The sequence below is a fragment of the Littorina saxatilis genome, linkage group LG15 (assembly GCF_037325665.1).
Source record: "Littorina saxatilis isolate snail1 linkage group LG15, US_GU_Lsax_2.0, whole genome shotgun sequence".
Classification (NCBI taxonomy): Eukaryota; Metazoa; Mollusca; class Gastropoda; order Littorinimorpha; family Littorinidae; genus Littorina; species Littorina saxatilis.
In genome coordinates this window covers 24559556-24575121 of record NC_090259.1, presented here as the reverse complement: position 1 = coordinate 24575121, position 15566 = coordinate 24559556, and the positions used below count along the sequence as shown (strand labels likewise).

At 41.6% G+C, this 15566-nt stretch overlaps 1 long non-coding RNA gene across 1 annotated transcript; it reads right to left on the bottom strand.

Annotated features, from left to right (window-relative positions):
- Positions 1 to 13102: 13102 nt before the first annotated feature.
- LOC138948899 (uncharacterized) lies at positions 13103 to 14167 on the bottom strand. The gene is made up of 3 exons (XR_011450126.1): positions 13982 to 14167; positions 13381 to 13479; positions 13103 to 13176 (listed from the first exon to the last, which is right to left on the bottom strand). It is a non-coding gene; the product is annotated as an uncharacterized lncRNA (long non-coding RNA).
- Positions 14168 to 15566: the final 1399 nt, after the last annotated feature.

Sequence of the window (15566 nt, the reverse complement as noted above, 5' to 3'; positions counted from 1 at the left end):
GTCTCAAATTATATCCTTGCTACTTTTCAGGAGTCAACTATTGCCATTCATGGTAACTTGGATAGTCAATGTTTTTATTTGTTTGATTCCCATCAAAGAAACAGAAATGGTAAAATGGTAACCATTCTTCAAATGGCGCTGCAGTTTTGATGTCATCAAGTTAATTCCTTTGCAGAATTGATTGATTTTCTCAAAAGCCATTATCAATGTGTTTATCAATTAACACCTGTTCATTTCTGTCCAACTGCAATGCAAACTCAATGTGGAGGAAACAAGGATTCATTACAAACAAGTCATCCCTGTACATCAACAGATTTATGTACCTCAATCAATACTGCTAGTATGAGTGACAGGAATCTAAAAGAAAAAACAACCAAACGCAAATGTACTACTACTTCTACGACTCGTTTGAATGTAAAACAGAAATGTAACACTATCTGTGACAATGACGGTTCTACGACTCGTTTGAAGGACAGTATAGATCGAACCTTAACCCACAACTACGACAATTTGTGTCAGACTTTTTTGAACAGGAAAATATGCCTCTGTTCAACAGTAACCAAAACATGGAAGATGTTGTTGAAACTTTACAGAAATGTAACACTAGCCTATCTGTGACAATGTTGCTTTTGAATTGAACCCACATTAAATTTTGTTGAACAGGAGAGAATGTTCTTGTTCAACAGTGCCCAAAACACTGAATCTGACGTTTTTGAATCTTTTCTGTCATCTAACTGAATCTGACGTTTTTGAATCTTTTCTGTCATCTAACCCAATTGCTCATGACTTCATCGATCTTGAACATGCCTACTTTTCAAAGAAAGACAGACAAAAGCGAAATCTGCATGTTAGCCATCTGCCTGAAATGGTCAATGCACTTTTGTAAAATTGTCACAGCTGTTATGCACTTTTGTGAAATGGTCAGTGCTGTTGTGCACTTATGCAAAACTTGGTGCTGTGCTGTTAACATTTGAACAAAATGCATTTTGTTCAAATGTTTAGTGCAACTTGCTACTATATAATCGCTGTATGCGCTTTGTGGTAATAATGCACTGTTGTGAAAAGTTTGCGCTAAATGTTGGCACTATGCATCATTGTTGGAGCACCCTCCTGTAGATGCACCATGCTGAAAAATGTACTTATGAATCAAGCATTGACTGAAATAAACAATTTATATATCCAGCACAACATGCAATTCATTAACTTTTGACCCTAACCTTTAACACTTCCCAAAATAAATCTTTGGTGGACATTGCATCGACGCTGTTCATTTTGAATGAACATTTTTCTTGTTCTACTTGCGCTTGGTCATTTTGTCACTCGGGCAAGGTGTCCGTCTCATTTTTTCTCACGACCGCCCTGCAGACAAATCGTCTGTTATAACCGCCATACACAGCAAATTGTCATGATGCGACCAATTTTACACTTCCTATCCGTTGTCAGGCAGATGATCAACTGGCTGACTAAAGAATTTTTCGGCATGTGTTTATTTCAGAACACGTTATTTACTGTCTGTCTCTGAAAACCTTGAATTCTCACGACCGCCCGGTGTAGGAGGCATAAAAGACGTCCAGGAAAAAACACTGGGAGTGTATTTTTCCTAGGAAAGAAACACTGCAATCTCGGAAGGGGAGTGTTATTTTCCCAGGAAAATTACACTGGCGCCAGGAAAATAACACTGCCACTACGGCGGCAAATAAGACTGCCAGGAAAACAACACTGCGTGAATTGTTCATCCTCCCCATGGACTCAGATCGGCATCGACATCACATCAATGCCAGAATCTCCAGGTGGTTTCAGCAGTATCGTTGTTGCTGTGGACTATTTTACGAAATGGCCGGGGTGGAAGCCAAGCCCCTGCCATCAAAGTCGGCAAAAGACACTGCAAGGTTCCTTTATGAACTGATCTGTCGTCACGGGTGTCCCAAGATACAGATTAATTACCAGTGAAGAGAATTCGTGAATCAAGTGTCTGCTGAGCTTCACAGGCTGAGTGGAGTGAAACAAAATATAACAAGCGCCTATCGTCCACAGGCCAATGGCCTTGTTGAGAGAAACAACCGAACAATCCAGTCTTCGCTGCTGAAAACTCTGCGTGATGAAGAAGATTGGGTTGATGCTTTACCAGGTGTGTTGTTTGCCTTCAGAACGAGCGCACAGAAAGGCACACTGTACACCCCTTTCCTTTTGCTGTATGGCCGACAAGCCCGACTACCGATTGGGGACGAAATTGACCCCATCTGCTCATCTAGCACCGATGGCAAAGACGTTAATGTCAGCGTCTTCGAAGGTTGTGAAGACACGTCTTGTCCTGATGATATGAAGCAAAGGCTGGACAGTATCAGGCAGCTGTCCACTGTCATGGAAGACACAGTTTCTGAGAACATCACTCAGGCGCAAGACAGACAGAAACGTGACTACGAAAAGCGCCACGGCCAAAAGCGAATGTTTGTGGTGGATGAGCAGGTACTTCTGTGGAATCTGCGTCGCGCGGATAGGAAAGGGGGGAAAATGAAACTCCGTGGCAAGGTCCCTATGTGGTACATGCTGTCAATCAAAATCAGACTTACATTTTGAAAACCCCTGACGGCACAATCTTAAAGCAAACAGCACATGGCGTTAATCTAAAGCCGTACAAAGCTGCAAACGACTGCGGTCCACAAACTTCAATGAATACTGGTGCCAGTGTTCCGCAGAGTTCATCGACTGACGACGCCAACATTTTCGACACTTCCTGCAGTGCCAGTGCTAGTGTTCCCAAGAGTTCATCGTCTGATGACGTCAACATCAATCAGCAGTTGATGCAAGACGGGAAAGGTGAATTGTGCTCAAGCAAGAGAAAGCGACAGAACAGAGCCAAACCTGACCGTTCATCAGAACCACAAATTGTTAGGGTTGACCCTGCGCCTCCAAAGCAGTTTACCCCAACGAACTCCACATGGAGAAGACTGAAATGCAAGACTCTGGGGTTAGCCGCACCTAAAAGAATGCCATTCAGACCGAAAACGAAAGTGGGTGCTCCGCGTCAAACAGAAACAATTATTGGTGACGGGAATTGTTTTTTCAGAGCGTTAAGCCTGAAGGTCGCAGGGTCTCAAGATTTTCATGAAAAGATCCGACGCGCAGTTATAGAAACCATCAAACACAACGAAGACATTTTGGGCCGTTATATTGGTATGGACACAGAAGAATACCTCAGATCGAGAAAGATGGCAGCAAATGGTATCTGGGCTACAGAAACAGAGATCATGGCAGCTGCCATGTACCTGAACACCACGATCAGCGTGTATACTCAAAGGTGGCTCGATCACAACCCTGACAACAGAGCTGAAACCCAAGAGAAAATTTATTTGGTGAACCTCTGTGCGCACTTCGAAAGGGTTGTTTCATGCGAGTGTTAAACGTGTTCTTAAAGAATTTTAATCATTTTTGTTTGCAAGTGCACACTTAAACTAGAGCAGTCTTTTTCCTTAGGGTATGTTAATTTCCTTGGCGTAGTCATTTTTACCTGGGTGAAGGAGTGTAATCTTCCTTGGAAAATAACACTCCCAGTGATATTTTACTGGGGAAAAAAACACTGTTGTAGTGTTTTTTTCCTGCAGTGTTATTTTCCGACTACACCGGCACTACTAGATTGACGATCATTTTTTACCAAATGTTAAGCAGATTAATGTGTAAAATAACAACATTCAATGACTGTGTCTGATCAATGCCCGTGTTTTTTTTTCAATCCTTGAATGCACGGCATTGTGAATGTTGTGGTCAAGTGAGAGTTTTATAGACATCGCCGTACGTTTTTCAACACTTTGATGACGTCAGACAGCAGATTAAAACCGTTCCAACTTGGAAAGACAGCCAGTGACGATCATATAGGACCGATCTTTTTTGAAATTTTACATGAGAGTTCCTGGGAATGATATCCCCAGGTTTTTCATTTTTTCGATAAATGTCTTTGATGACGTCATATCCGGCTTTTTGTAAAAGTTGAGGCGGCACTGTCACATCCTCATTTTTCAATAAAATTGATTGACATTTTGGCCAAGCAATCTTCGACAAAGGTCGGACTTTGGTATTGCATTTCAGCTTGGAGGCTTAAAAATTAATAATGAGTTTGATCATTAATCATCTGAAAATTGTAATTAAAATGGTTTTTTTATAAAATGATCCTAAATTACGTTCATCTTATTCTTCATCATTTTCTGATTCCAAAAACATATAAATATGTTATATTCGGATTAAAAACAAGCTCTGAAAATTAAAAATATAAAAAATATGATTCAAATTAAATTTACGAAATCGATTTAAAAACAATTCCATCTTATTCCTTGTCAGTTCCTGATTCCAAAAACATAGATACTAGATGATTACACGCTTCGTCGGGTGGATCGCGAGACGGAGTTTGCAGCGTGGCGGTTCGCACCGCTTCGCCGGCATGATCGCGAGACGGAGTATGCAGCGTGGCGGTTCGCCGGCTTCGCCAGCTTAGAGCACGTGTTGACGAGATTGACGCCACACGAAGGAAGGAAGATAAACGTGCAAAACACTGGAGAAGATAAGGAAGAGTTACTGGAAATGGATCTGCAGAAAAACCAAAATCGGTTCACCGCGCCGCGCTCAGAGCACGTGTTGAAAATTTTCATCGACCAGATTGTGTCCGGGGTCTACCTGAATATGCCCACCAAATTTGAAGCAGATCCATCGAGAACTTTGGCCGTGCATCGCGAAGTGACAGACAGACAGACAGACAGACACACACAAGCCCTATATAGATGATATGTTTGGATTAAAAACACGCTCAGAAAGTGAAAACGAAGCGTACAGAAAAGCGTGCTATGCAGCACAGCGCAACCACTACCGCACTAAACAGGCTCGTTAATTTCACTGCCTTTTGCACGAGCGGCGGACTACGGTCATTGTGAAATAATGCAGTGCGTTCAGTTTCATTCTGTGAGTTCCACAGCTTGACTAAATGTAGTAATTTCGCCTTACGCGACTTGTTTTAACTTTCCAAATGCCAAACTTTAGGGCAGTGTTTTTGACTCACCTATGTAATGGTGAGTATTAGGATTCACATGTGTCCGTCCCCATGTCCGTAGACAAAAAAGCTTAACGTTGGGGTTATCTCTGATGTTTTTCAAGCTAGACCTCTAAAACTGTGCACACTTTTGGGGTGTAATGATCTCATCTTGCTCTAAGTAGGGCCAACACTCTCGATGGTCTGCATCTCCTCAACTTGGATTTAAAAAAAAAAGATCAAAGTGTGCGCTGATGTTCAAGTGGAAATGGCAAGACTCAGAATCAGAGAACAGCCCTTGGTTGTTGTTAACCACCTTTTCACCATTGGCTAAGGTTACCTCTTCCTCTCTGATTCTTGTGCCAATTAAGGTTCAGTCTGCAGTGGGCTGGGACAGCGTCCAGGTACTATGCCACAGTTCAGTCTGTAGTAGATATACTGACACAGCGTCCAATTACTATGCCACAGTTCAGCCTGTAGTGGATATATACTGGGACAGCGTCCAGGTACTATATCACAGTTCAGTCTGTAGTGGATATACTGGGACAGCGTCCAGGTACTATGTCACAGTTCAGTTTGTAGTATATATACTGGGACTGCGTCCAGGTACTATGCCACAGTTCAGTCTGTAGTGGATATACTGGGACTGCGTCCAGGTTCTATGCCACAGTTCAGTCTGCAGTGGATATACTGGGACTGCATCCAGGTACTATGCCACAGTTCAGTCTGTAGTGGATATACTAGGACTGCGTTAAGGTACTCTGCCACAGTCTTTGAGGACGTCTTTTCCGTTTTTGTGATAGTTGGGGCGGAACTGTCAAGTAATCTTTGACTCAGTCGGGACTTTGATATTGCATTAGAGCAAGGTAGCTTGAAAATAAGCGAATAAGTTCGCTCATTAAAATTGTCATCAATAACAAATATTTCATTACAGATTCAAACATTACTGCATTGTACTTCTTATCTTTTTCTGATTTAAAATATATATACATATGTAATGTTTACTTTAAAAACGCGTTCAGAATTAAAGAAAACAGGTTGAGTATGCTTCGCGGAGACGAGTGTGACCCGTGACGGTTTTCGGGTATGGTTAACCGAGACTATCTGAATTTAGTCTCGCCGATGACTGTTTATTTTAGTTTATCCTTCAATTTGATGCCTATAGATTGACTACAGGTTTATATATCGCTTCACGCGACTTGTTTTACATTTCGTCAAGTTATGTAAGTTCAGAATTGTATTATTAAATGTGTTACATAACATTCTAAAAATTGCAAATAATAATAACACTTTTGATTACAGATTCAAAAGTCATTGTATTGTATCCTTTCGATTTCCTGGATCCCAATGTATAAACAGATATGTCATGCTTAGTGTGAAAATCTGCTCAAATGAGAAAAATCGCCTTTTTTGTTCATATGCATCGCAGAGGCAACCCGTCTCCGTCTTCTGCTTTCGGCTAGCCAAATCTCACTAGCATTGTTAATTACTCGTCCCTGGTTCCAATGTTGATCTTTTAGTTTCAAATCAACTTAATGTTTTATTATCGCTTCACATGACTTGTTCGGTATTTTTTTTCGCTGTCATGATGTCACCATTTAGAGGGTAGGGTTACATTTTCAGGTATTTATTTCTAAGAATATGCAACTTTTTTTCCAAGATCGTTTTATTTTCATTGGTCAATGATTCTACTTTAAAAAAAAAAGAGAAATGGAGTGCAATTAACATTGTTACTTTTTGAAGGTATGCTCATGACGTGCATCACAGCGAAATAGCAGTTCAGAAGAACGGAATTCCCATAATTAGTCCTTATTTGCTGCTTTTTTCACTGAGCTCGGAAATGATATTTTGCTTGCATTGTTATTGCTTAATTTATTAAAGCCTCTGGACAATATTCTTTGAATAAATGGTTATCCAATTCTGTTTAAGTCTATCCCTTTGTTTGATAGAGTACTGTAACAAGATATCACATTATGTCGACAAGAATGCGTCTGCATACAAGTTTTTGTCTTGATTCCATCCAGGAGGATGTAAGGCTTTAATAAAAACATTATTTCAAAGGTCTCTGTCAAGATTGATTTTGTTGAAAAAAAAGGAAGTCTGTGATTGAAGATTGTGAAACCTGCCTGGAGCAATTTTTTTTATTAGTGCTTTTGTGAACAAGAAACAATTAACAAGTGGCTCTATCCCATCTCCCCCCTTTCCCCTATCCCATCTCCCCCCTTTCCCTCGTCGCGATATAACCTTCGTGGTTGAAAACGACGTTAAACACCAAATAAAGAAAGAAAGAATCTTCCTACGGTATGGGAGGCGTACTTCTGCAGAAAGAAGGGGAGGACTGGAAGCCAGTGTTTTATGTTTCAAGATCAATGACCAGCACAGAACAGAGATACGCCCAGGTAGAGAAGGAAGCTCTCGCCATAACCTGGTGCTGTGAAAAGTTTGCTGATTTCTTGGTAGGACTACCAAATTTCGTTATAGAAACTGATCACAAACCCCTCCTTGTCATCATGAAGACAAAACGCTTGGATGAGCTCACACCTCGACTCCAAAGATTCCGCATGAGAACTATGCGCTTCTCCTCCGACATCATCTATACACCGGGAAAGAACTTGGTGACAGCGGACGCACTGTCTCGGGCTCCTGGTGGTGTTCCTGCTGAACAGGATCGCCTGATGGAGAACGAGACAATTATGTTCGTTCAGTCTGTTATCGAGACTCCCTGCTTCGGACAAACGGATGACAGAGATAAGAAACAAGCAAACTACGGACAACATCTGCAGCAAGGTGATAAATTACTGCAAGATGGATCACTGGCCAGAAACAGCTAGAACAGACGGAGAACTGAAAGCTTACTGGGCAGCTCGCAGTGATCTGACAGTCCAGCAGGGATTGCTACTGTTTCAGAGCAGGATTGTCATTCCACAAGAACTGCAAGACGACATCCTCGAGAAACTCCATCAAGGACATCTGGGAATTGTCAAGTGTAGAGCTCTGGCAAGAAACAGCGTATGGTGGCCAGGTTTGTCGAAGCAGTTAGAAAACAAGGTCAAAAACTGTTCAGTTTGTGAGAAAGAGAGAGTGCTGAATCCAGAACCTTTGCGAGTCACCAAGACACCAGACTACCCATGGCAACGTGTCGGGACAGACATGTTTGTACTGAATGGTCAGCAGTACCTTACAGTAGTTGATTACTACTCACGCTGGGTAGAGATAGCTCACCTGAAACAGACGACATCACTTGCAGTCATAGAAAATCTCAAGTCCATCTTTGCTCGCCAAGGTATACCTGAAGTGGTAGTCTCAGACAACGGCCCGCAATATGACTCGAGAGATTTCATTAAGTTTGCAGAATCCTATGGCTTCACTCACATCACAAGCAGTCCGCAGAGCAGAGCGTGCAGAGCAAACAGTGAAGAAGCTGCTGAAGAAAGCCTCTTCTTAATTATCGAGCAACACCACTGCAACAGGGCGAAAGCCCAGCAGAGCTCCTGATGGGAAGAAAGCTGAGGACTAAAATCCCCACACATCCGTCCAGCTACGTTCCTTGCCAGCCAGACCGAATCCAGTTTCGTGAGAGGGACGCCCGCCTCAAGGCGCAGCAGAAAGACAACTATGACAAGCGTCACCGCGCCAGAGCACTGTCACCCCTACCACCAGGGCTGAGGTGCACGAAGATCGAAGCGGGTGACAACCATTGGGTGGTAACTTGGTGAGAGTTGTCACCTTCTTGGGGGCTAACCGACTTGGGTCTCTCCCTCCCACTTGGTCGCGGTGCACGAAGCCGTCTCGGTCATTTACCCTACTGTGTCGGAGGTTATAAATAGATTCGGGAAAGTGACTTCAGTGGCCTTAGTGCGCATGCGCTGATCATGGTGTTTACCGTGGAGCCATCGGGAATCCAATGGAAATAAAAGAAAACTTGACTATAATTATCAGAAAAGGGACGGGCAGTGACCAAAAATAAATGATACAATATTTGTAAATGTGGATAAGCACCGAGGCGAAAAACTAACGTGTGTCTGTTTTTGAGCGCTTTTACGGCACATCAATTAGGGTTGGGGTTGGGTGAAGAGGGAGATGAAAAACAAAAAAAAACTACTGTGAATTTTGGTTATTTTTATCAAAATTCTGTTTGTTTTATAAAGTTATATCTGAGGTTTCACAGATTTTCAATGTGCACTGATACACTGGCCTCGAATGAATCCCTTGGTCTACGACCGAACCAAAATCATCCTGTTTCTTAATGTTTTGAGCAATGGGTCTTTTTTTCTTTACATTTTAATTCAGCTTCATTCTACTCAGAAGAAATTCTTTCAATGTGATGACAAAAACATTAGATAGACGTTTGCTCGGAGAACGTTTGTCAACACAGCAACATTTAAAAAAAAAAGGAGGACGATATAGAATGTTAAATAAAAGGATCTGAGCTTTAGCATTCTGTCTCATCGTCATTGTTAACTGTTGCACTTCACACACACACACACACACACACACACACACACACACACACACACACACACACACACACACACACACACACACACTTTTGCTCCAGTTACAATCATGTAAGGCTTTATTCAAGTTTGTCTCTTGTTCTTAAACATCCGAATTCAAAGCACACGTCTGAGCTGAGAATATATACATGAATGTCTGCCGCCATTCAATGTGAAATAATATTGATTTGTGATCCAAACACTTCCGGAAAATGCTGGTTCGTGTGTCTTCAGTCAACCGGCGCCGCAGGATCACAACTCCACCCCTGCCTGCCTGCAAAAATACAAACATAGATGGTGACACACACAAAATTCAACCCAATTTTCTTTTTATAATTTCTGCATCCGTTGACCGAATTAGTTATCATTTGGTGTTTATTAACTACAGCTTATGCATGACGAAGGTCAACAAAGTTGTGAGTTTACATGTTAAATGGAGGGGTACTTTGGAACACTTTTGAAAGAAGCTAAAAAATCGGACCATGAAACCTACAAACAGGAAACTTCGTGGAATGGTGATGAACAAAGTGAAATTCATGCACAACAACCATGAAGATATTCGCCGAACACGATTGACTGGAAAAATGACCCCTTCATGGTAGAGTCACACTTGCGCAAAATTAACCGATGACAGGAACGCAATCCTCTATGGGGATGCCCTCCTCCTGCCTGTAATGGCTGTACTCAAGTCACTGATTGTCTAAGGTTGTTTATGGTATACTACGTCCTTCAAATAACCCCAAAATATCAATCTTGAAGAATTAAATCGGGTTCGTTAGTCTACCGCTCCATTTTAAACCTCGAACTGTTGAGTCCATCCCCGAATTTGGATTCTTTTTCGAAAGACAACCAAAGTCAGACCATTTCACCTACAAAATAGCATCTTTCGGGACTAGTCATGCCGAAGCTGAAATTAATGTACACCAAGTATGAAGTATACGAAATACCCTTACTTTCTTGCAGACACCTCAGTTAGCTATCATGCATGCAACTGACTCAAGAAGTCTCACTGGGGAGTTGGAAACTGTGTCGTCTTCAGCCGATTAATAAATTACAATATATCAGTAAACACACACACACACACACACACACACACACACACACACACACACACACACACACACACACACACACACACACACACACACACAGAATTACAGTCAGCATTGCAAAAAATAAAGATGAATTTTCTTATGCATAATGCCAAAGAAGGCAAAGTAGTCTGATTTTTGAATTTAAACGAATGATGCAAACAGCGCTACATACCTTGTTCATATCCTGTTCTGCAATGTGGGCTGGTGTATATGTTTAATTAGCCCATTGTACATATCCTAGCGGTAAAAACTGTAAGAGATCAAAATCAGATAACATTAGGAAAATGATACCGCTTGCAGAAACAAAACACAAGAATGCATACTTCTTTCATTTTAGCCAGTCTGAAAAATTCATGTTCGCCAGTGTAAAAACTTACATGACATTTCCACGAACAGCTTCTATACAAAAGTATGCCCTAGCATTGGGAACTTCGTGGGACTCGAGAAAGGAAAAGAAATAATAGCTTAGAAACTATTCGGTGTTGTGTTGTTATCCTGCAATTGAATAGATGAAAAATCCATGCGTCCTTAAAAGGCACAGTCCTTTCCATGCAAACGATTTGGCTCAACCCAAACCTGGCGATGCTTTTACGTAGAATAAGACTTCCCCTTTCCCAAGACACATGACAAAATTCAACAGCCTGAATCAGTGAATGCTCAGCTTTGTGTGCACAACAAATTGTTATCCTTTATTTTTTTGGCGAATTCACTTCATTAACAAAAAACTTGTAAAAAAAAACCAAATTCACCAAATTCCAGCTGAGCAGAACTGCTTTCACAATAAGGACTGGGCCTTTAAAGGTACGTTCCTCATCATATTACCCAGTATATCAGACACCACATTGTCATGTTTGTCCAGGTTTTTACATGGAAAAAATAAAACTTTATTTTAACATGGGCACATACGTCTGACTTCTTTTGGTGGAGATTGGAGGATGTGCGATTCATTTCCTACTAGGCACTGGTGTCAACATGTGAAATTCATTAAGCGAAATGTTTTCACTATACACAGAACATAACCAGGCTATCAAATGTGTGGTCTATGTTCAAGTCAGAATGATGCCCTCATTTTTTTTTTAATTTGAGAGATCTGTGATGTCTGACATTTTGGTTCAAAATGTAAGGAATTTATACTTAAGCTCTAATGAGTAAAATTTGTCTTGTCAAAAACCAAAAGCATATTCCTTCCTCTACATGCAAGACTTTCTTTTATCTGTGCATCTTCATTTAGTACAGCAAACAAACAAAAACATCACACTCTGCATAGCGAAACAACTTGCAAAGAAAACCTCACAATCTTTATTGGGAGAAAGCCCCTGACTGTTGCAATGTTTTATGCATTAAAAAACCCACTGAAACTGTGTGTTTGAATTCTTCAGTTTGATCAGCTATATGTGTTTAAAAAGTTACCTTGATCATTCTGACATGCTGTGGCTCAAATCACATCTCAGACAATGTTGTAGACTCCATAGATCTATAGACGTTGAGGCGCATGGAAGAACTGCATTCTGTGGAAACACAAAACATATACACAGAGGAAGAACAAGTCACAACAACTTTTAGCAGCAGCAACAGTATATATGATTTTATTAGTGTGGTGTTCGTGATCTAATGAGTTGGGGTGGGGGGTGGACGGGGTGGGGGGGGGGGGTGGACGGGGTGGGGGGTGGACGGGGTGGGGGGTTGGATGTGAGAAGGCTAGTTGGGGAACCGGGGGAGGTTTGATATTAGTCAACATTGTCATTTAAATGTAATGACTGGTACAATGTTTAATGTATTTGGTAGACAACAACACTGCAATGTATAATGTGAACCAACTTCTGCATGACAAAGATCAGGTAAACAAAAAAAAGTTACCTGTTTCATTATGGAAACCTTTTGGTCCCATCACATCTCAGGCGTAAACTATATGGACACATACTGTAGTGATTAAAACACAGGCATTTCAATGGACAGAACGAATTATGTGGATAGGAAAAACAGTAAGAAGAACAGGCGCAGCAAAAAAGTCAATAATCTTACTCCAAATAACACTATCACAGATTCAGTAACTGAACCCCAGTTAAGTGTTAGTGATTCAAATGACTGAATTTAAAACAGGGAGAGAGAGATTGTGAATATTTGTGTGTGTGTGTGTGTGTGTGTGTGTGTGTGTGTGTGTGTGTGTGTGTGTGTGTGTATGTGTGTGTGTGTGTGTGTGTGTACAGGGTAAATGCAGACCAGAGCCATTGATTGGAAACAAAACCTTGTTACTGATAAATATCAACAGTTATGCAACATAAGAGGCAATGGAAAAGTTGGATATGGATATGAAAATATATGTTGCAGGTGGAAGAGGGGAGGGGGAGAGGGTCTTTGTTGCTTGCAGTTAATAAGCAACTAAGGCCAGCTGTTGTTCTGGGTGTAACCTTGTAATGTTTAAGCAAACATATTTGTGGATCACCTTCTGCATTTAGATCTGTTTGAGTATTTGCAAAGTTACCTTGATCATTGTGGCATCTTGATCCCATCACATCTGAGACTATGGCCTGTAGACTCCATGGTCAGACGCTGGAGTGATAACAAGGTCATTCTGAAAAATTGAACATAATTATGCAGAGAGGGGGCAAGGATAGGGGGGTGGGGGCAGGGTTGAAGGTTGGTTACAGTGCTAGTTGGACATGAGAGTGTTATGGGGTGAGGATGGTGCTGATATTAATAAGCATAATCAGTTAAAGCTCACAACTATCTTGATCTTCACAGACATGAATTGCATAATGAATCCACAAGCATGTACCTTTATTTTTGCCCTTGAGTTATAGGTGGAAGGAAATGTTGAGTGGTAAACACAAGTTGTATTGATCACTGGGTCAGCCTGTGGTCAGTCCCCTTTGATCTGCAGATTGCATCAGCATAAACAAACACAACGTCATCATCGTAAACAGCCTGAATGGTCAATCATGAATCTAAGAATACAAACACTGGATCTAATTTGAGAGTCTGCAAACGAGTCAGTTTGAAGATTCAATGAAAATCTGGCAGTCAATGAAGCAGATAGATCTGGCCTTGCGCTTGTGTTTGCAAGCAGATACATGTTTGAACATCCCTTATCTTAACGTTATCATTCAACAGATTGATATTTTGCCTGACGATTTTCCTGCCTGCCGATGAGCTAAACAAACAATGAAAATCACAAAAGTGGTAAGATTTTGAAGACGAAATTCAGTCATACAAACAAACTCAACAGAAAGAATCTAGCTAACTACTGTACAGCTTTCGACAAAATCAACGCATTTGCATGCCTTAGTCATTCCTGCTTTGATTCCAATAATTCTACATGATCGTACTGCACAAAAAATACGAAAACGAGCTGATCGAAATGAGTAACACTGCCTCACCTGCTATGATTGTACTGTGAAAGCGAAGGTCGTCTGCGATTCGAGATTTCAAAGTCGAACAGCGGCGTTTCTGCACTCTCAGCGGTTATCTTGCTTGGAAATGTGAAAAGCATGACTTGAAATCGAACGGAAGGCACCATTCTACCTTTTCGTTTGGGCGTTGTTTTTGTAAAATCTCCGAAAATGTCATTTTTTGGGGTGCCAACTTCTTTGAGTGGGGCTGCTAGCTAGCTGGTCCAAACGGGAGCCTCCCATTCGGTACGCAACCCTGTGAAAAAAGCTTCGTGCACCCCGACCGGGAGGGAGCGGACCGACTTGGGCAGATCTCCCATTGGTTGTCACCCACTTTGGCTTCGTGCACCTCAGCCCAGGACAGCGTGTGTGGATGAGAACTCCGGGAACCAACCAGGCTGTAGTGACGGCTACACCATCTCCATCATCACCTCGTTCGTACCCAGTCCAAACGAACGCCGGTACCAACACCAGGAGAAACCGACGTCAACTCCGCCGCCGCTCAAACCAGCCACAACCTGAAGGTGGAATCCCCAGGTCCACGTCAACACTTCCTTGGTCTGCACCACAGATGCCTGTACAGCAGTCTGAGGAGTCCAGCTTCAGCGATACCAGACAGCAGACATGTGACATTCCAAACGCTGCTGCTACAGATGGAATGATCAAAACAAGATCTGGACGCCTCGTCAAACCTCGCGAAAGACTCGACCTGTGAAATGACTTTCGTGACAAAGCGCGATCGTGTTTCGGTGTTTTCGGTTTCGTTCTTTTCGAGAAAACGCGATAATTGATGTTCGGTTTGACAGTTTGTTTGTTAAATAAGTAGTACTTAAATAAGGCAGTATTACGCGATAATTTATGTTCGGTTTGACAGTTTGTTTGTTAAATAAGTAGTACTTAAATAAGGCAGTATTACAATACTTCTAGTCATATGTAAATGTTAAATCTTTAGAAACCCAGAAAGGGGGATGTTGTGTTAGTCTGTATTCTAGTAATAAGACACCTTACATAGTTTCTGGTATTCGGACTTCCTGTACTTGGCGACCATCTTTGAATACACCATGTGCTCCTCCTAACTGACTCTCATGTGTCTGGATGAATGTTTCCCTGTCAGTGTCACTCACAGTCACACAACCACTCGCAACCATCTAACACAACAAAAACAACAAAAATACAAACACATACGTCAAAACAAATACTTCCTTGTGATCATCCTGCAACCTCAGTGTCCATTTTGTCTCAGTATGGCAATACTGCCGCGTTTACAACCGCTCGTGACAGCCACGACACCGCGATCTTCGCCATTGCAGAAGCACGACTGAAAGTTACACACATTTACGCACCATTGGCTATAACAAGTCACGTGTCAAAACGTGTAGCGTTCCGGCGGAATGCCGTGCGTCGTCTGCTAATGTTTTCGTTGCTTACTTACGGTTTGACAGTGTATGCGAGTTATTTGTAGTGTGTCTCTGATGTGTTGTGCTGGCTTTCTGAGCTAGTGTTGAAACATGTTTTTTTTTTAATTAAAATAAACAAAATCAAAGTAGATTAACAAAAAATATATAACAATCTG